Source organism: Rutidosis leptorrhynchoides, chromosome 11 (assembly GCF_046630445.1).
Source record: "Rutidosis leptorrhynchoides isolate AG116_Rl617_1_P2 chromosome 11, CSIRO_AGI_Rlap_v1, whole genome shotgun sequence".
NCBI lineage: Eukaryota > Viridiplantae > Streptophyta > Magnoliopsida > Asterales > Asteraceae > Rutidosis > Rutidosis leptorrhynchoides.
Genome location: NC_092343.1, coordinates 307,319,523 through 307,340,799, shown reverse-complemented (window position 1 = coordinate 307,340,799; position 21,277 = coordinate 307,319,523).

Genomic DNA, 21,277 nt, shown 5'->3' with positions numbered 1-21,277 from the left:
TGGAAATGGACCCATAAAGTCAATACCCCAGATGTCAAATACTTCACATACTTGAATGACATTTTGTGGCATTTCATCACGTTGACTTATTTTTCCGGCCCTTTGACAAGCATCACAGGATTTGCAAAGAAGGTGTACGTCTTTGAAAATTGTAGGCCTATAGAATCTAGCATCATAAACTTTTCTTGCTGTGAGTTGAGGCCCATAATGCCCTCCTGTTGGTCCTGTGTGACAATGGTTTAAGATTTTACTAGCTTCCTCCCCGAATACACATCGGCGTATTATTCCATCTGGACAACTTTTAAACAAATGTGGATCTTCCCAGAAATAGTGTTTTATATCACTAAAGAATTTCTTTCGTTTTTGGTACGACAATCCTTTTTCAAGGAATCCACATATTAAATAGTTTGCATAGTCTGCAAACCATAAAATTTCATTATAATCTATCTTCAATAGATATTCATCAGGAAAGTTGTCTTGTATGGCCGATTCATTTAGAACTTCTAATTCGGGATTTTCAAGACGAGAAAGATAATCAGTTGCGAGATTTTCTGCTCCCTTTTTGTCTCAGATTTCAATATCGAACTCTTGTAAGAGTAAGATCCAACGGATTAATCTTGGTTTAGCATCTTGTTTCGAAAATAGGTATCTAAGAGCAGAATGGTCAGTATAGACCACCGTTTTAGCTAGAACGAGATATGAACGAAATTTGTCAAAAGCAAAGACAATAGCAAGGAGTTCTTTTTCAGTAGTTGTGTAATTCATTTGTGCTCCTTGTAATGTCTTACTAGCATAATAAATAGGTTGAAATTGTTTTTCAATCCTTTGTCCTAAAACGGCTCCCATTGCAAAATCACTTGCATCGCACATAAGTTCAAACGGTAGATTCCAATTTGGAGTTATCATGATCGGTGCATTAGTGAGTTTTTCTTTAAGAATATTAAAAGATTTGATGCAGTCATCTGAAAAGATGAATGGGGCATCCTTTTCTAGGAGTTTATTCATAGGAGTGGCAATTTTAGAAAAATCTTTTATAAAACGTCGGTAAAAACCGACATGCCCTAGAAAACTCCTAACTCCTCTAACATTGGTGGGATGTGAAAGTTTAGCAATTACATCTACTTTAGCTCTATCCACTTCAATTCCTTATTTTGAAATTTTATGACCAAGAACGATGCCTTCTTTAACCATGAAATGGCATTTCTCCCAATTAAGTACTAGATTTGATTGTTTGCATCTAATAAGCATTCGTTCAAGATTAACTAAACATGATTCAAAAGTATCACCGAAGACTGAAAAGTCATCCATGAAAACTTCCATGCATTCTTCTATCATGTCGTGAAAAATCGCCATCATACACCTTTGAAAGGTTGCAGGGACGTTGTAAAGTCCAAATGGCATGCGTTTGTAAGCAAAAGTACCATAAGGGCACGTGAACGTGGTTTTCTCTTTGTCTTCGGGTGCTATTGGAATTTGAAAATATCCGGAAAAACCATCAAGAAAACAATAGTAACTATTTCCGGCTAATCTTTCCAACATTTGATCAATGAAAGGTAAGGGAAAGTGATCTTTTCTGGTGGCGTCATTTAATTTTCTATAATCAATACAAACACGCCATCCTGTTACAGTCCTAGTCGGAATAAGCTCATTTTCTCATTTGTGATGACAGTCATGCCACCCTTCTTAGGCACGCATTGAACTGGGCTTACCCATGGACTATCAGAGATTGGATAAATTAAACCTGCATCTAGCAGTTTAATAATTTCTTTCTTAACAACATCTTGCATATTCGGATTTAGTCTTCGTTGGCGTTGCAAATATGTTTTATGACCTTCTTCCATAAGGATTTTATGTGTGCAATACGAAGGACTTATTCCTTTAATATCATGAATTTTCTTTGCAATAGCTGGTTTATGAGCTTTCAACACAGAAATGAGTTGTGATTTCTCATTTTCAGTAAGAGAAGACGATATTATTACAGGTAACTCAGATTCACCATGTAAATAAGCATATTCCAAATGGGTTGGAAGTGGCTTTAACTCTAATGTAGGTGGTTCTTCTATGGATTATTTGTATCGATATCTGTCTTCTTCTTTTAGCATTTAAATTTCTTCTGTTGTTGGTTCATATCCATTAGCCATTAGTGTAGCTAACATTTCAGTTTCATCAATTGGTTCAGTACCTTCTCCTAAAGAACATTCTCCTGTTCCTTGTAATTCTGGAAATTCTTCTAACAATTCTGCATGTGATTCTATAGTTTGAATATAATAACATGTATCATCTGCAGATTGCGGTTGTTGCATAGCTCTATCAACAGAAAAGGTAACACTCTCATCCTCTATACTTAGGGTTAGTTTCTTACCAAATACGTCTATCATTGCTTTAGCCGTGTTTAAAAATGGTCTTCCTAATATGAGAGGAACTTGAGAATCTTCTTCCATGTCCAGAACAACAAAATCTACTGGAAATACTAAAGTACCAACTTTAACTAGCATGTTCTCCATTATCCCTCTAGGATATTTTACTGATCTATCGGCTAGTTGTATGCTTATTCTTGTTGGTTTCAATTCTCCAAGGTCTAGTTTAGTGTATAGTGAATACGGCATTAAATTTATACTAGCACCTAAGTCTGCCAATGCTTCTATTGAACTAAGACTACCCAGAAAACATGGAATTGTGAAACTTCCTGGATCAGATAGTTTTTCTGGTATCTTATTCAACAGCACTGCTGAACAATTAGCATTCATAGTAACAGCCGAGAGTTCTTCCATTTTCTTTCTATTTGAGATTAGATTTTTCAGAAATTTAGCATATCTAGGCATTCCTGAAATTACATCAATGAAAGGAAGATTTACATTTATCTGTTTAAACATATCCAAGAATTTGGATTGCTCGGCTTCAAGTCTCTCTTTTCTCATTTTACTTAGGTAAGGAAGTGGTGGTTGGTATGGTTTAACATAAGGTTTTGCCTTAACTGTGTTATCTTCATTAACCTTTTCAACTACCAGTTCTTTTTCCTTATCTTGTTCAGGTTGTGGTTTTTGTGGAGTAGGAATAGCTTCATCAAAAATTACAGGTATTTCAGGTGGTTTAAGTGTAATACCACTTCTTGTGGTAATGGCTTTAGCTGTTTCATTCCGGGGGTTAGCATTTGTATCACTAGGTAGACTTCCCGATTTTCTTTCACCTATTAACCTTGCTAGGTTACTTACTTCTTGTTCCAAATTTCGAATAGAAGCTTGTTGATTTCTAAATGCTTGAGCATTTTGTTCATTGGTTTGTTTCTGAGATGTGAAAAACTGTGTTTGAGATTCAACTAGCTTTGTCATCATATCTTCTAAATTTGGCTTTTTATCATCGGTTTGTGGTGGTTTGTTTTGAAAATTAGGTCTTTGCTGGTTGTAAGTATTATTGGATACTTGTTGATTACTTGGACCTTGTTGGTTGTTGTATGGAATATTTCGATTATAATTCTGGTTTTGATTGTAGATTGGTCTTGGCGGTTGATAATTATTCTGATAATTATTTCCAGGCCTAGATATGAAACATTCTCTCTTTGTTCCATTGTTAGTTCAATACTGAGACAATCTTTTGTCAAATGTGGTCCTCCACACTGCTCACAACTAATTCGTATTGAGTGTATATCCTTACTCATCTTTTCCATTCGTCTCTCGACATCATCTATCTTTGCGGAAATGGAATCTAAGTCATGGCTAGAATCGGCTCTAGCTACTTTAGATGATCTAACGATATCTTTTTCTTGGTGCCACTCATGTGAGTGGGAAGCAGTGTTATCAATAATTTTGTAAGCATCAGTTTCGGTTTTCTTCATAATACAACCACCAGCTGCTATATTTATGTCTTTCCTTGTAGTGATGTCGCATCCTTGATAGAATATTTGTACTATTTGACAGGTGTCTAAACCATGTTGCGGACATCCTCTCAATAACTTTCCAAATCTGGTCCACGCCTCATATAGAGTTTCATTTGGCTTCTGTGTGAACGTAACAATTTCTCCTTGAAGTCTTACGGCTTTAGATGCCAGAAAGAATTGTTTAAGAAATTTTTCAACTAAAACGTCCCATGTATCAATCGCCCCTTCAGGTAACGATTCCAACCAATCTTTGGCTTCTCCCTTTAAAGTCCAGGGAAATAACATGAGATATATCTGTTCATCTTCCACTTCTCTTATTTTAAATAAAGTACAGATCCTATTAAAGGTACGAAGATGGTCGTTTGGATCTTCCTTCGGCGCACCACTAAATTGGCATTGATTAGTCACCATGTGTAGAATTTGTCCTTTGATTTCATAATCTGGCGCATTAATGTCTGGATGAGTAATTGCGTGACCTTGGCCAGTGCGTTTAGCTCTCATTCGATCTTCCATACTTAAAGGTTCCAGATTTTCCATAATTGAATTTGTTGAATCTGAATCACTGAAGGATTCTGATTTAATGGTTCGTTCCTCAACAATCTCTGTTTGAATGATTGGTGATTCCGGAGGAAAAATTAATGGTTCAGGATCTATGAATCGTCCCTGAATATTCTCCGGATTCTCAATTGTGAGGTCGGGTTCAAAAAATGGATTATCGAAAATTTGAATTGGAGTACTTGGTCGACTGGATGACGATTCTAAAGGAAAATCAACGGCGACAATGTTTGCTAGATGTCTTGATCGAGTTACAGGTGGTGAACGTACAAAAGGTGGTGAACGTTTTGCTCGGTGCATTCACTGAATATCTTATTAGTTTTTTTTAAAAAAAAAGAAAGAAAAATTATATAAGTTATCTAATTAATAGACTTTTCTGATTTTGCCCACGTTTCGAATAGCCAAAAGATGCAGCAGACGGGCAGGATTCGTTTGGTCTCAATATAATTGAGTACTGTTTGGCTCCAATAACCCGGTCCACATACAAATCCAACTATTACTACGAACCAGAAAATTTTGATGTCTATCAATTTAACCACTTAAAATAATTTTTCGTAATTTAAAGAAATTTAGAGAAGAAGCAGAAAATTCTATGTCCTAAAAGCTAGAATGGCGAGAAATAAGAAAGAAAAAGAGCGCGTCGGTATTAAAATTGGAGAAATAAGAAAGAAAAAGAGTGACTTATAAAACTTTAAAACACTCAACTAACCCAACCTTATTATTATCACTAACTTAAAATTAAAATTGCAAATTGAGATTACTAATTGGAGTGATAATTGATACATAGGTAAAAGGCGTCGAAAAATAAATAAGAAAGTAGCGCGTTGAAACTTAAAAAGGAACTAAAAACTAAGAATTAAAAGTTGCGTCTAAAAATTAAAAGCTTACAAGTAAAATATATCCCAAATGGCAATAACTTAAAAGGTACTAAAATAAAAAAAAATGGCGTCGCAAAATTCTAAAGCATCTAAATCTTAGTCTAAAGAAAAAAAAAAGCACTTAAGGAATTTTACGGCAAAGCCTAAAAATCTAGAAATAAAAATAACTACGGCAAAAATTATATCTTAAAACTAAATATGAGCGAAAAATACAAAAATTACACTAAAACAAATAAAAGGGACAAAATATAAAAATATACTAAAAGTTGTAAAAAGTACAATTTTTATAAAAATATTATTTTTATATTATTTATTTTATAAAACTATTAATTTTATAATTTATTAAAACTAATGAAACTAAATAATACAAATTAAAGAATTAAAACTAAACTAATTAATAAAATATTAAAACCTAATTAGGGTTTAAATATAAAAAATAATAATACACCGTAATGATTACAGTTTTTAGGGTTGCTTGTGGCGTGTCAGGTGCCTTCATGCGATCGCATGAGTCCTAAGTTACCCAGCCATGCGATCGCATGGGCTAGGGTTTCGGGCCAGTGACTGGGCTGCTACAGTACTGGACTCGAGTGTTTTGTTTTTTTTCTTTTTCTGTTTTGCTATGTTGAAATAAATATATATAATATATTTTTATAATTTAAATAAAACTTATATTTTTTTAAAATAAAGATAAAGAAACTTTTATAGAACTTAAATATTTAACAAACTCTTAAAAATATTTATATTTTTGTTTTTCTTTTTATATTTTAGAATATTTAAGACGTATTTTTACAAAAGCGTATTTTTTTTATAAAAGTAAACTAAAAATTAAAAATCTTTTTTTTATATATATAGCGTTGCGCTTCCGGCTTTTAAGCTAGATTTGTTCCCCGGTAGCGGCGCCAAAAATACTTGATGTTATGCGAGGTATATATGAAATAGCTTATATTTTACAAAGAAATACTATTAAATACGATACAATTTTACACAAGATATTTATTTATTTATAGAATGGATATACTTAAACCTTGCTACAACACTTATAGGCAGTGTACCTAATCGTACAGTAGTGTAGTTTTTAGTAAGTCCGGTTCGTTCCACAGGGAAATCTTGTAAACAAAGCTTAACGCTATATTAGTTATGATTTTATAAAAATACAAATATATATATAAGTAATATTATTATTATAAAGGGGGGTTTTTACCGTTTAATGACCGGTTTGTTGATTTTTAAAACTTTAGTCGCAGTTAAAACCTAATGTAAAATATTAAAAATAAATACAACTTAATTTAAAGCGTAAAGTAAATAACGATAATGAAATTGCAATAAATAAAAGTGCGATAAAATAAAATTACGATAATTAAAAAGTGCGATAATTAAAAGTGCAATTAAATACAATGACAATAATTAAAAGTGCGATAATTAGAAGTGCAATTAAATATGAAAATAAAGGAATTATGCTTATTTAAACTTCCGTAATCATGATATTTGACGTGTTGATTTTTAGTTTTATACCCATGGGTTAATTGTTCTTTGTCCTGGATTATTTAATATGTCCGTCCGGGTTTTGTCCATAACAGTCCATCAGTCATAAATATAAAGTGCGAGTGTCCTCGTCAAATTATCCTTATATCCGAAGTCAAATATTCCAACTAATTGGGGACTTAAACTGTAACAAGGTCTTAATACTTTGTTTAATAATTACACCAGGATATCGACTCCGTGTAACCCAAGGTTTTAATACTTTGTTATCAATTATGCCAAGTGTCCTTGTACATAATTTCACCCCTGTTTTAATAATTCAAGTGACTATTAATCCATTCCCGTGTCCGGTTAAATGAACGATTATTCGTACATATAAATATCCCGCTCATCGTGTTCGATCGAGTGTATGTGGTTATTTATAGGTACATCCAATTGTAAATCTTTATATTAAAATTAACAAACTATCATTTAGTTAAACAAATATAAAGCCCATTAATAGCCCATAGTCGAATTTCCACAAGTGTCGTTCTTTTGTCCAAACCCTAATTATGGTACAAAGCCCAATTACCCAATTTTAGTATTTAGCCCAACATCATGATTACTTCGTTTTAAATAAGCATAATAATAACTTAGCTACGAGACATTAATGTAAAAAGGTTGAACATAACTTACAATGATTAAAAATAGCATAGCGTTACACGGACAGAATTTCGACTTACACCCTTACAATATGCCCTAACATACCCTTATTATTAGAATTAAAATTAAAATTAAAATTAAAATTATAAATATATATATATATATATATATATATATATATATATACACATATATACGTTGAGAGTTGGATGGATGGATATATATATATATTTTTGATGCACCAAACTGCGACTTTTATAGGCATGTGGGCTGGAAAAGGGCCTCATGCGATCGCATGGGCTTTGCCCTTCAAGTCCATGCGATCGCATGGCCAGCTGGGGAGGCTCAAAAGTCTTTAAAAATGTGGGCTGCTTATTTATTTATTATATAATATAATATATATATATATATATATAATTAAATTTAATTATATATATATTATATTATATTCTTGTACTCCGTTCACTTGTAATTTTTAGTCCGTTGCATCGAGCGTTGAGAGTTGACTCTGCTCCCGGTTTCGGATTTTCGAACGTCCTTGCGTACAATTTAATACCTTGTACTTTGCGTTTCGAATCTTGTACTCTTGTAATTCTGAGACGTTTCTTATCAATAATTGGAACCTCTTTGATTGTACTTTGTACTTTTGAGCTTTTTGGTCGTTTGCATCTTCAATTCGTCGAATCTCTCTTTTGTCTTCACCTTTTATTATTTAAACGAATATCACTTGTAAATAGAACAATTGCAACTAAAAGCTTGTCTTTCTTGAGGGATAATGCTATGAAATATATGTTCGTTTTTAGCATTATCATTGCCTCTTTTATACCTACTAGCGTGGTGTTCGACTCCGATTATGTTGTGGTTACATTGTACTTAGGGTACCGAAGTGAAACCCTAAGGTACATGAGTGATAAGGTGGCAGTTGACAAACTAAAGCAATGGGATGATTGCGAGGGTATGGTTTGTGTAATTGGTGGTACACTTTTCGTTCGAAGTGTTTAAGGATAGGTTAAAATCCTTCGTATGCTCAAGGATGGAGCAAGTTACCTTTGGTAGCACTGTACGGTTGTACGAGTTGTCATATTGGAACGTAGTTCCAAGTGGGGGAGTTACACTTCCGCCCGAGGAAATTTAGTGTGAGATTTCGGATGATGCTTTTGGTAGATCCGGAAAATGTTGTCGAGACCTAGTTTTGGTCGATTTGTGGTAGAGTACATTTTCGGATAAATTGTACTTATGGTTTGGATTTGAATTATCACCGAGTTGGTAATGCGGTAAATCTCGTTGAGAGATAATGGATGTGTTTGGCGAGCAAGGTGAAATCCTTCGGTTAAGGGAGGTTTCTGTCGAATTCTCTTCTAGAGAATCATTGTTTTTGTGGCTATGTTTGAAATAGGTGGTTCTTGCTCGATTTTGTGGATGGTTAGTGGTATCCGTTAGGGTTCACTATAGTGTAGCAGAGCACGACATTACGCTACTCGTCGTTCGAGGCCAAAAGGGCGTTGATTGGTGAAGCATGACCTTTGGGGTCCACTGACTTCATCATGGTTGTTGATTGGTGGAGCATGACCTTTAGGGTCCGCTGACTTCGTCATGGGATTACTGATTGGTGGAGCATGACCTTCGGGGTCCGCTGACTTCATCAAGAGGGTAGTGTTATATCGGTGGAGCATGACCTTCGGGGTCCGCTGACTTCATCAAGGGAGTAGTGTTATGTCATTATGGTGTAACATTATCGGGAAATGCGAGTACCGGTGGGAAATGCGAGTACCATTCCTATGTTGAGATTGTGGATCGCGTGTGTTTTCGGATTCACGATGACGCGCGTAGTTCGGTCATCTTATTGTGGAAGTGAATCTCGTGTAGTTCAGATTCACAAATGACTCGTGTGGTTTCGATCATGGTATTGAGGAGTGACTCTCGTGTAGTTCGGATTCACAAATGACTCGTGTAGTTCGGTCATTCCTCTGGGATAGTGACTCTCGTGTAGTTCGGATTCACTATGGCGCGTGTAGTTCGGCCAATCCAGTTTGTTGTTGTGGTGAAGGTAGTGAGTCGCGTATAGTTCGGATTCACTAAGGCGCGTATGTTTTCGATCAGCCTTCATGTTGTGTGATCTGTCGGTTGTTTTATACACCGATGGTGGGGTCGTAAGGACCATGATGTTGATCTGTTGGTTGTTTTATACACCAATGGTGGGGTCGTAAGGACCGTGTTGTGTGATCGATCGGTTGTTTTATACACCGAAGGTGGGGTCGTAAGGACCATGTCGTTTGATCTATTGGTTATTTTATACGCCAATGGTGGGGTCGTGAGGACCATGTTGTATGATTAGTGATGCGATAGCCGTGTTTCGCTCACATGTTGTTACGGGTGTGACAATAGTCGATTTTGTACACCTTTGGATTAGCGTTGCCATAGTCATTTCGGGCGCTATCGGTTTTAGCCATTTGTTATGATGTTACAGTAGTTGCGTTTTGGTCGTATTGCGCACTACAAGGGATGTTTAGTGATTGGTGTTATCCGTAAGGATTCGCTTCTATTCGGTCTTCGTCGGTTTAGATGGTTGATTTTATTTGGATGAGCGGTTGTTACTAGCGAGGTACTTGGTATGGTAAGCTAAGGGTTGATATCTCGGTTAGAGATTGGATGAGTTTTCCCGATGAGAGGGAATTGAGCAGGTTTTAGTGCTCGGATTGTGGTTTTGATAAATCGCGGGTGACGATTTAGTTGTTGAAGGCGATTCATTGGGAAGAATTGCTTAGGAAAGTCGGATTGGGACTTATGTTGAGGAACGTAGAGTGTGGTCCGTTGGGTTAAGTGACGAGGATCATGAGGACGTGATCGATTTTAAGTGGGGGAGAGTTGTAAGACCCTGGATTCTGATTTTGCCCAGTCGCGCGCCGCGCGGGGATATGGCGCGCCGCGCCATATGTCGCTGGCAGACCCTTTTTGTTATTTTAAGAGTTTTAAAAGGTAATTTTGGTATTTTCACGTTTGAGCCAAATTTGAGGACTTAACCTCATCCACCCATTTTATTTCCTTATTTCTTTTTCCTTTTCTTTTCATTTTCTCTCTAAAATTCAAACACCCCATTTGATTCTAAGGGATTTTTGGAAAGGAAGAAGCGGGTTTTGATCTTTGGCTAGTAGACAAGTTTATTTCCCTCGTTCTTAGCTACGCTGTGATACTAATGGTAAGCTCTAACTCCGAATTTCGTTTTGTGTTCATCATTCAAATTTCGGGCTTTTGATTGTATGATTCATAGATGGAACCCATTTAGTTGTTAATTGAAGATTAACACCAAGATTCGGGTTTATAAGTGTTAAAGGCGGGTTTTGGGTTGATTAATGATTTAACCATGTTTAAGACTTGAGAATGGTGTATAATCACTAGTATTAGTGATTATTGATGATTTGGAGACCTTTAGGGTTCTTGTGGTTGACTAATTTTGACTAGAGTTAAAATTAGGGTTTGTTGATGATTATAACCCGAATGTCGATTCGATGAAGTTTATAAACTTAAAATGGATTAAGTTGAAGTATGAAACCAAGTTAAATACGTTTTGGTGTCAAAACTTGTAAATGGTGAGATTTTGAGTTTATGGATCAAAATTAGGGTTTATGGGCGATTTTGAGAACGATAAGTGTTTAACACTTGTGATTGGGTTTAATTGGCATATTAGGACCATTCTCACTTGTGTTAGTGATCATTGGTTAGTTTGGGCACGGTTTATGCTTGGAAGTGCAATTGGGTCGAAATTGCACTAAGTGTCAAATTGGGTTGGTTTGTAAATCCATCCTAATTGTGTTGTGGTATTTATGATAATGGATTAGGTACTTTCCATTGACGAGTTGCGGATTATTTGGAGGCATTCATCAAGGCGACAAGGTGAGTGTTAATATCCTATGTACATATGTATGTGTAGGATGGGTGCGGGTCGGGTGAAGTGGTTCTTGATTATAGAGCTCACTTCACATGTAGGTGGATTTGATGGACTTTTGTATGAGTCCAATTGGCACGGTTGTACGTTTTGGTTGACCTCCTCTTGGCGAGGTGTACTGTGTACGTTATCACATGTATTGTGATGTGGTTTTGTTATTGGAGAAGTGAATCGCGTGTAGTTTGAATTCACGATGACTCGTGTAGTTCGGTGATCTTATTGAGGTAGTAATCTCGTGTGGTTTCGGATTACGAAGGCTCGTGTAGTTCGGCCAACCTCGATGTTGTCTTGTTGAAGATAGTAATCTCGTGTGGTTTCGGATTACTAAGGCTCGTGTAGTTCGACCAATCTTCATTGTGGTGTTTGGTATTCGGTAATGGGTTAAGGGGTTAACCTTATTCGTTTATATATTGTTATATATATATATATATATATATATATATATATATATATATATATATATATATATATATATATATATATATATATATATATATATATATATATATATATTGTTGTATTGTCGTGATGTAGCTAACCCTCCGGGTGTAGCTTCTTGGCATTGTTCAGATCGTCGTTGGTGAACTTATCTTTGTTGATGCATATTTAGCTTGTTGCTTAGTGATCGTACGGTATGCTTAGCTTAGCATGCCTTTATGCTTGGATGCTCTGGTATGCGGTATTTGATTATTGTGTGGCTTGTCCATTTTATGCATATATATGTATGTAGTGTATTTTCACTCACTAAGCGTTAGCTTACCCTCTCGTTGTTTACATTTTTATAGATTGCTTGGAGACAGTGGCTCGGGTAAGCGTGGGAACTAGTGACTCGCGTAGTTACTTTAGAAGGCTTGCTTTTGGATTGATTAGGATTGGGTAGCGTATCCCCAATCGCCATGCTCGGCTTTATTTGTATTAAAAGTCTTGTGGTTGAAAACTTGTATTTTTTTACGAAAGTCGTAAAACGGCCGATGTGGGCCCGGTCTTCGTAAAACTAATTTTATTAATGGAACGTGTTAGTTTTACAAATATGAATGTGTGGTTAAAAGCGTTTTGTCTAATTAGGTCGGGAAGTGGCTAATCTTTTTCGCATTTCATGACTTTTTGGACAGGCCAGTTTGGCGCGCCGCGCGTCCATATGACGCGCCGCGCCATATGCTGTTCCAGAAATATATATATTTTTTTAATCCACGTTATTGGTTGGTTAACGGGTTGGGTTGTTACAATATAAGTGGCATTGTTAACAAAAAGCAAGTGGGTACTAGGGACCTTTTATGGACAACCATTGTGGTAATTAGATTATACGATTCTAATTAACGTTTCATAATCAATCAAGTGGGACTAGTTGCATAGTAGTGGCCAACCCACTTAGTAAAAGAATGTCGTGATTTACATTAAAGGTGGGGACTCTTTGTGGTTTGCCTGGTCACGACCCATTTACAACATAGAAGAATGATTTTGCTTTTTGAAATTATATATATCCTTGACCCCTTGAAACCTTTCAATCTTGGGACCACAATCCTTCAAGAGGTGACGTTGAGAATGATAAAATAATGGCCAAAGAATGCATCTGTTTTCTGCGAACTGTATCTGTTTACCATGGTGAACCCATTAATCCCATCATCCACATCCTATTGTTTCTTTTAGCCGACAATTTCTAGTGGAATTACACCACTTGCTTGTTTTTCTACATAACTGGCTCCTCCCTTTCTATTCAAATCCTAGGTGTAACAAGATAGTGATTTGGGCTTTAATGATTATATGGACTAACCAGGGTTGTTTAGATGTTACGGTCCATTTAAATTTGTGGACATTTGATTAGGCTAATTGTTGAGTTAGGCCGAAGTCCACATAATATTTCGGTTGGGCTGGTATCACACTTGTCTAGTTGCTATATGGATAAACCGCTTCTTTCAGCCCTAGAACAACACACTAAGTTTCTGCTATTCGTTTATACCTACTGCTATAATAGCGATGGTTATAATATTTGATGAATGGTGAATGTGATGATGATAATATGATACAGTGAGATTATTGTAGAGGTTAGAGGATTAATGTTAATAATTTTAATTAGGATTAAGATGGTTATTAAGATGATTATAAAAGCTATGATAATGATGGTTATTAAGATGATGAGGTTGTACGTAAAGAATAAGGATTAATATGGTGATGATCTTAATGATAATTAGGATTAGGATGTTAATAATGAAGTTTGATGATAGTAATGATGATGACGATTACATAAAATCATGATGATGATAATTCGAGAGGTAAAACGAAACGTGATTTAATTGTTGCTGCACCCTTCCTGAGTTGCTTCTGACGTGATATAGCAAGCGTAAAGAATGAAAGCCGAATGATGATGGTGAGATGCTTAGATGATAATGATTTGGGTTGGTAAATTAAGAAGAAAAAGAAGAAACAGAAATATGATATAAAAAAAAATTAAAATAGCGGTTGTAACACATAGAGAGAAACATATGAATAGTTTTGGAGTGTGTCATGGGAACGAGAGGTCGCGGATTCAAACTCGGACTTGGGCATTTTTTTAAGGGCTACTCCTTTGAGGTAGTTATTACTGATACTCTTATTATTATTATTATTATTTCATTATTATTATTAGTATTACTACAAATTATTTTAGTATTATTATAACCATTATTTTTACAAACAAAAGATATTTAGATAGAAATATACATTTACTACATATATCATAAGTATATCTAAATTACTGTTTTAATATAAAAATAATATATATATAGATATATATAACATTAGAAATAATAAACACATTAATATTTCAAATAAGTAATATATTAAATAATTAATATACATAACCTTTTATGAATGCCATTATATGTTCATTATACGTTTTAATATATATATATATAACTAATATAGGTTCGTGAAATCCGAGGCCAACCTTGCATTGTTCAATTCCGTCGTATGCTTATTTTTACTACAAAATATCGTATTGTGAGTTCATTTGATTCCCTTTTACTCTTTACATTTTTGGGACTGAGAATACATGCGCTGTTTTTATAACTGCTTTATTAAATGCTTTTGAAATATATTTTTGAACTGCGAATACATGAAATACTTTTATAAATGTTTGACGAGATAGACACAAGCAAAACATTCCTCGAATGAATTATTATGCAGACAGAAGTTCTGTGGATTATTATTGAATTAGTTGGACGTGATAATTGCCACTAATTGCTGTGAATATAGTTTCCCCTGATTATTATTGCTTGGTAACCTAATAATTAGAATCGGTTATGGCCCTAATTCACGCAAATCCTAAAGGTAGCTACCGGGTTTAACACCCCCACCCAGAATGTTCACTAGATGGAAGAGCTAGTGGGCGTGGTGTTTAGTACTTCGAAGTTTATATGATTATTATACAGACGAGATGTCTATTTTGGGGATATTATTGATGCGCATTATATGTTAAGGTCGATTACCAAGCCAAGCTATGAAAGCAATGTGAATGTTATGTATCGATAGAATGATTTTATACACAGGTTATGTGTATGTTATTTTTGTGCACGAGATATGTGTACGGTTATTTAAAAATTGCGAGGCAACCTACGGGGGAGAAAGGATACGAACCTACTCTGCTAAGCATTATGAAAAAATGGTTTCGTACACGAGATAGGTGTAATGTATTTAAATCTTGTGGTCTATCAAAATGATGAATTTTATTGCTTATGATAAACCTATGAACTCACCAACCTTTTGGTTGACACTTGAAAGCATGTTTATTCTCAGGTATGAAAGAAATCTTCCGCTATGCATTTGCTTATTTTAAAAATATTACATGGAGTCGTTCATGGCATATAGAGTTCAGTACCTCGCAATGGTACCATCTATTGAAGACTTCGTCCAGATGGATTAGGACGGGTCTCTACACATGTCACCTTCCAGTAGAAATTGAGCACAAAGCATTTTGGGCTTTGAAGACTTGTAATCTTGATTTACATGAAGCTGGACGTCTACGGTTAAGTCAACTACACGAATTAGAAGGATTAAGACATGATACATATGAAAATTTGTTAATCTATAAGGAAAGAAAGAAGAAATTGCATGATAAAAGGATCAGAAGTTCAAAAGAATTTAAGGAAGGACACAGAGTCCTTCTTTTCAATTCACGATTCAACTGGAAAATTGAAATCAAGATGGTCTGGACCATTCAAATTCAAAAGAGTTTTCCCGTACGAAACAGTAGAATTAATAAATTCAAATGGGATTGAATTTAAAGTTAATGGTCACAGAGTTAAACATTACATAGATAATCCAATGGTAGTTGAAGATGAAGTTAATCACAATTTCAACACCACAGCTAACTAAGTGTGGGATGATTTGAATCTTTTAAGGGTAATATGAATTTCTGTTAGAGTTAGATGTTCTGTTTTCATGTAGTTCTCGAAAATGGAATCTGAATGTTCTTTTCCTAGCAGACCCTAAAGAACTAGTCTTCTCCATCCATTCTGAATTTTTATTTCTTTTAGGTTTTACGAGATGAAGAATTCCTTTGATCTGAACCATGGTCTACTACGACACGCTATGATTACTAAACGTAATAATAACATCTTCCCGAGTGAACTAGTATCATTCATAAGAGGAAAAATGGACGAAGTGAGAAAAGAACTCAGGAAAGATCATCATAAGACACATGTTGGTAAATAAAAATCAAAATCCGCAACAAAAAGAAGAGCACGACACCTTCAAAGATGTCATAAATGCGGAAAATGGTCACACGAAGGTAAATGTTCGAACAATCAAACATATTCAAATACCAAATTTGTTACTCTATGCAGAGAAGGACCGTTCATATGTTTAGAAGAAAAGTTATTGAAAAATCGAGGTTACGCTTATGTAGCTATGGAAAACCAAATCACACGACTCTCCTATGAGTCGGCTAAAGCAGGTCTCTGAGAATTCTATCTCACAGGTAGGTATGTACAGTTTTTATTTTTTTATTTTATTTTATTGCTTTTAACCTTTTGATAATAAACGCTGAATCGTTCGCTATAAAGTATTAAATTGATATTCAATAAAATTAGGTATGCGAAACCGAAATTATTGATATCATACAAAAATTTATTACATCACTGCGAAATTTACCATTTATTCATAAGGTATAAATATCTTTAATCAATCAATCCAAAATATTTCAAAAATTCGTCAGGAGTAAAACTAGGTAATATAGTCGAAATTACTTTACCCAAAAGAGGGACGTATATTTTTGTTAATATTTGATTGATTAAAGTGGGATAAAAGACCAAAAAGATTTTAAATTTTATTTTTTTATCAAGTTTTTAAAATTAATATATAAATATTAAATTATTATTGTAAATTTTTAAAACTAATATATAATATTTTAAAGGAAAGTTTGTAAAATTACTATATATAAATATTATTCATATTTATATTAAAATTATATGAATTTTAAGTTTGGTGTGAATTTAAAAAACAAAAATTTACTTTATTTCATTAAGTTAAAAAATTTTGATATTTAAAATTCGTCGTAAGTTGAAAACTAAGTCATTGAACCGAAATTACTTTACCCAAGGGCGGGACGAGAAATTTTATTATCATTATTTTTAATTTTATTGATCTAAAGTATGCCAAAAACATTAAAAAATCCAAAAATCTTAGCTTTTTAAAACAACGCTTTAAAAAGACAAATTTTTAAAATTTTGTCTAGGGACGAACTAGGTCAACGTACCGAAACGCCCTCAATATAAAAAGAAACTAATTTTTAAAAATTTAATCAGTCTTTGTTTTATAAGTAAAAGGTTTTTATAATATATATATATATATATATATATATATATATATATATATATATATATATATATATATATATATATATATATATACCTGGACCCCATGCGATCGCATGGGATTTACACTTCACCACCATGCGATCGCATGGCACAAAAATACTGGGCAGATTAAAAAAAGCAGTCGACTGGATTTTGTCTCCTCACATTTCACACACACATACACGAAAACACCCATAAACACCCTCAAAAATTCGCAATTTTTCACTAAAATTCACAAATTTTCTTACTACAATCCGCTACAATCATGTCATTTCTTGGATTTGGAAGGAAAAAGGTAACGATTTCACCCCTAAAACTCTTAAAATTCCTAATTTTAGTAATAATTATATTGTTCTTGAGCAAATTTTTACCTAATTTGATTTTGATAATTTCTAGTGTAATTAGAGTTAAATTGTTAATATATTATGCTTTGATGAAACATGACTAGGAACTTAGAAATCAACAGATTTAACTCACACAATGGTGGAATAAGTGAATCAAACCCTCTAGTGAATAGGTTAAGCATTTTGGGATTAATTTAGTCAAACCACAACTAAATCAAGTGTGATTAGATCAACACCTAGAGCTATTATTCACCACCTGGGTGATTTGGGCTGAGAGAATCAGAGGAGCTCACCAGATCTGAGTGTGTGTAACAAATGAGAGGCTTAAGCTAAAATGAAGAACATAAGACTTTATATACCCCTGCTGTTGACTCACCCGTACGAGTCATCCATCACACGTACGATGTCACGACCCGGAAAATTTTGACTAATTTTGAACCAAACTCTCGATACGATTTAATACCTTTAACACGATAAGCAAAGTCTGTTAGATTGAGTCTCAAAATTTTTGAACTGTTTTAATGAATTCATTTAACATTTGACCATTAAAGACGACTCACGATATGATTACTTGTAAATATGTATGCGTATATTTAAAATGAAATATTATATATCATAATTGTTAGAATTAATTATGTAAACTAATAATAATAGATAAAAGTTATTATTTAAAATATATCTATATATATAAGTGAAGTATATTAAATATATATATGTGGTTTCGAATTTATTTAGTAAATGACAAGGACACTCAGTTATCATCTCATCGGTATTAAACGAGTTAAAAATGAACTTATGTGATTTTAGAATAAACGATGATCCGAAAATAGGTTGTATCAATTTTAGCTTTATTAAAAACATATTTAGAATCTATTTTATTAATTTTTTATATTAAATTTTTAGTTGAGATCGAGCTCGAATGACAGGTCAATTTTTATAGACGATATTAAACAAGTTTAAGACTCGAATTTATGAGAAGTTGGAATTAAATATTGATCTATAATTAAGTTATGTAAAGTTTAGAGTTATTAAAAATATTTTTTTACTTTGATGAGTTGAATTTTAATACTCCGTACAGATTATTTGGAATTAAAAATAAATAGTAGACGCACCTTTTTGATCAGGTTTCAAACAGTTAATGAGTGAAATAATTAAATATATTTAATTTAAAAATTTGGGATTTTTAGGAACACTTTTATATTTTAACTGTTTAGCAATGGACACGATATAATACCCGTGAAGACTGTCGATAACATTAAACCCAATAAGTGTCACGAGATGTTTTACTGATTTTTTTTCACACGTTTAATTTATTTTTATTATTATTATATTTGCTTTATATATATATATATATATATATATATATATATATATATATATATATATATATATATTATACATTATGAATGTTAAAAGTCAACACAACAACCCCACTTGTGTTTTCGAGTGCATAATAGCACTACGTTTCTGTTTACTCTATATCCTACAAGTATATGAATATGAAATATATATATATATATATATATATATCTTCAATCACCATTTCTCTCTATAGGTAGATACACAAAAGAAGCAATCTCTTCTACAACCACTAATGCATATGTTTTCGCTGCTGAGATCGTTTGGTTGCTTAGAACTATCAAATGCCACCACCATTATGACACAAGACCACCACCATAAACCTATCCTTCTTCCATTATTCCTTTTCTTTTCTATGCTACACCACTTCTCGTTTTCTTTTCAAGGTAAAACACATCGACACCACCATAAACCATCATTGAAACACCATCCCATGTACACCATTAACAACCCAAACCGAACCATCATCGAACTAATCAACTTTAACTATTACGTCTTTGTTTATACTCGAATACCTTGGAAACCAGACCCACCACAACAAACACCCTGGTTAACTATTGCTGCTGCACTAGATTCGTTTCAGTTTCAGTTCAATACCAATCCACCACCATCTTAACAAACTCGACACCTATCAACCCTCTTTACCATGACCCAACCACCTCGCCACCTAAACCGAACACTATTTCTATTTTTGATTCTTTTCTATCATAAACAACACCACCTTCCTTAACCACCACTCATGACTACCACCCTACAAACCACCATAAACCGCCACTATCCTTCATCATATTTTTTTGTTGAAAACCCATCACAACCACACTTGAATATCACCACCATTGGACCACCAAACACCACCACGAATTAAACTGTTTCTGTCCAACTGCAACCGGACCACCATCATCATTTATATATTTTTTTTCTTTTCGTTTTCCTGTTATCTGCTCATAGACCAAAAACCATCATAGGTTACTGCTGTATGCCATTTTTCTGGTCGAAACCAAAGCCAAAAGGGCTGCTACTCGTTTCCTTTTTATGCTACAGTCAGCTCAACCCTGAAACACGTCTACAACTTCTTACTTATTTTATGTTCGATAGAAACTAAACCAAAGGATACCGTTACGGCTGCAACTTGTTTGATTCGGTTCCTGTTACCAAGATTAGATCACCGACAGTTTTCCTTTCCTTCTTAAAAACGAGTTGGGTTGTTTGTCTATTGGGCTTGATAGGTTGGAATATTTGAATTGGGCTCAAACACTTGATCCACTTTGTATCTTAATATTAATTTGAGAAATGAGGAATTAATTATGTTATATGATTCGATGATGAGGGCATGATGATACATAAAATGATTAAGAGAAGTAAACTAGTTTTGTTGGGCCAAGCTCTAACCTATAGCCTGTTTTCCATGTTGGGCCGTGATTGCATCTGTTGGGCCAAAAAGATAGACAAGATGAGGTTGAAGCTGCAGTTAGATCACCGAGTGTGGTTACAAAAATTCGTTCGTGCCATTTGGAATTTTATGTTTGTTCAAGTGATGGAAATGTTTGCATTGGTGATGTAGGATAATGATATCAACACAATGATAATGATAAGTGTTAACAATAATAAAATGATAGATGAATGATGAAGAGGATAAACCGATTTTTTTTATTAAGAAAGTAACAAACGGATCAATGACTGGGTGTGTGGTCGTTGAGCGAGAGGTCTTGAGTTCGAGCACGGGCATTTATTTTAGAACAAGCTTTAAAAGGAAGTTTTCAATACTATTATTATTATTATTATTATTATTATTATTATTATTATTATTATTATTATTATTATTATTATTATTATTATTATTATTATTATTATTATTATTTTTATCATAAGTATTAGTTTTATTATTACTAGTACTACTATCATTATATTTTTTTAATATAAATATTAGTATCAATATTATTATTAAAAAAAATTATTATCATTATTATTATTATTATTTTTTTTTACAACAAATAAATATTATGTATATAAAATTTTAATTATAATAATATTACATATTATAAACATATTTTTATATAAATATTCAAATATAACAAAAGATGTATTTTTAATATAATATAACTCATATATAAATATTAATATAACTATATAAATATTTATCATTTTTAAAGATACATGCAAATTAAATATATAATATACAATTTAAGATATAATCAATTTGTTAGATTACAAATATATGTGTTAATATATATATAAATAATATAGGTTCGTGAATCCAAGGCCAACCTTATACTTGTTCAAATGTCGTCATATGTATTTTTACTACAAAATACAGTATGGTGAGTTTCATTTGCTCCCTTTTTAATTGCTTTTGCAATATATATTTTTGG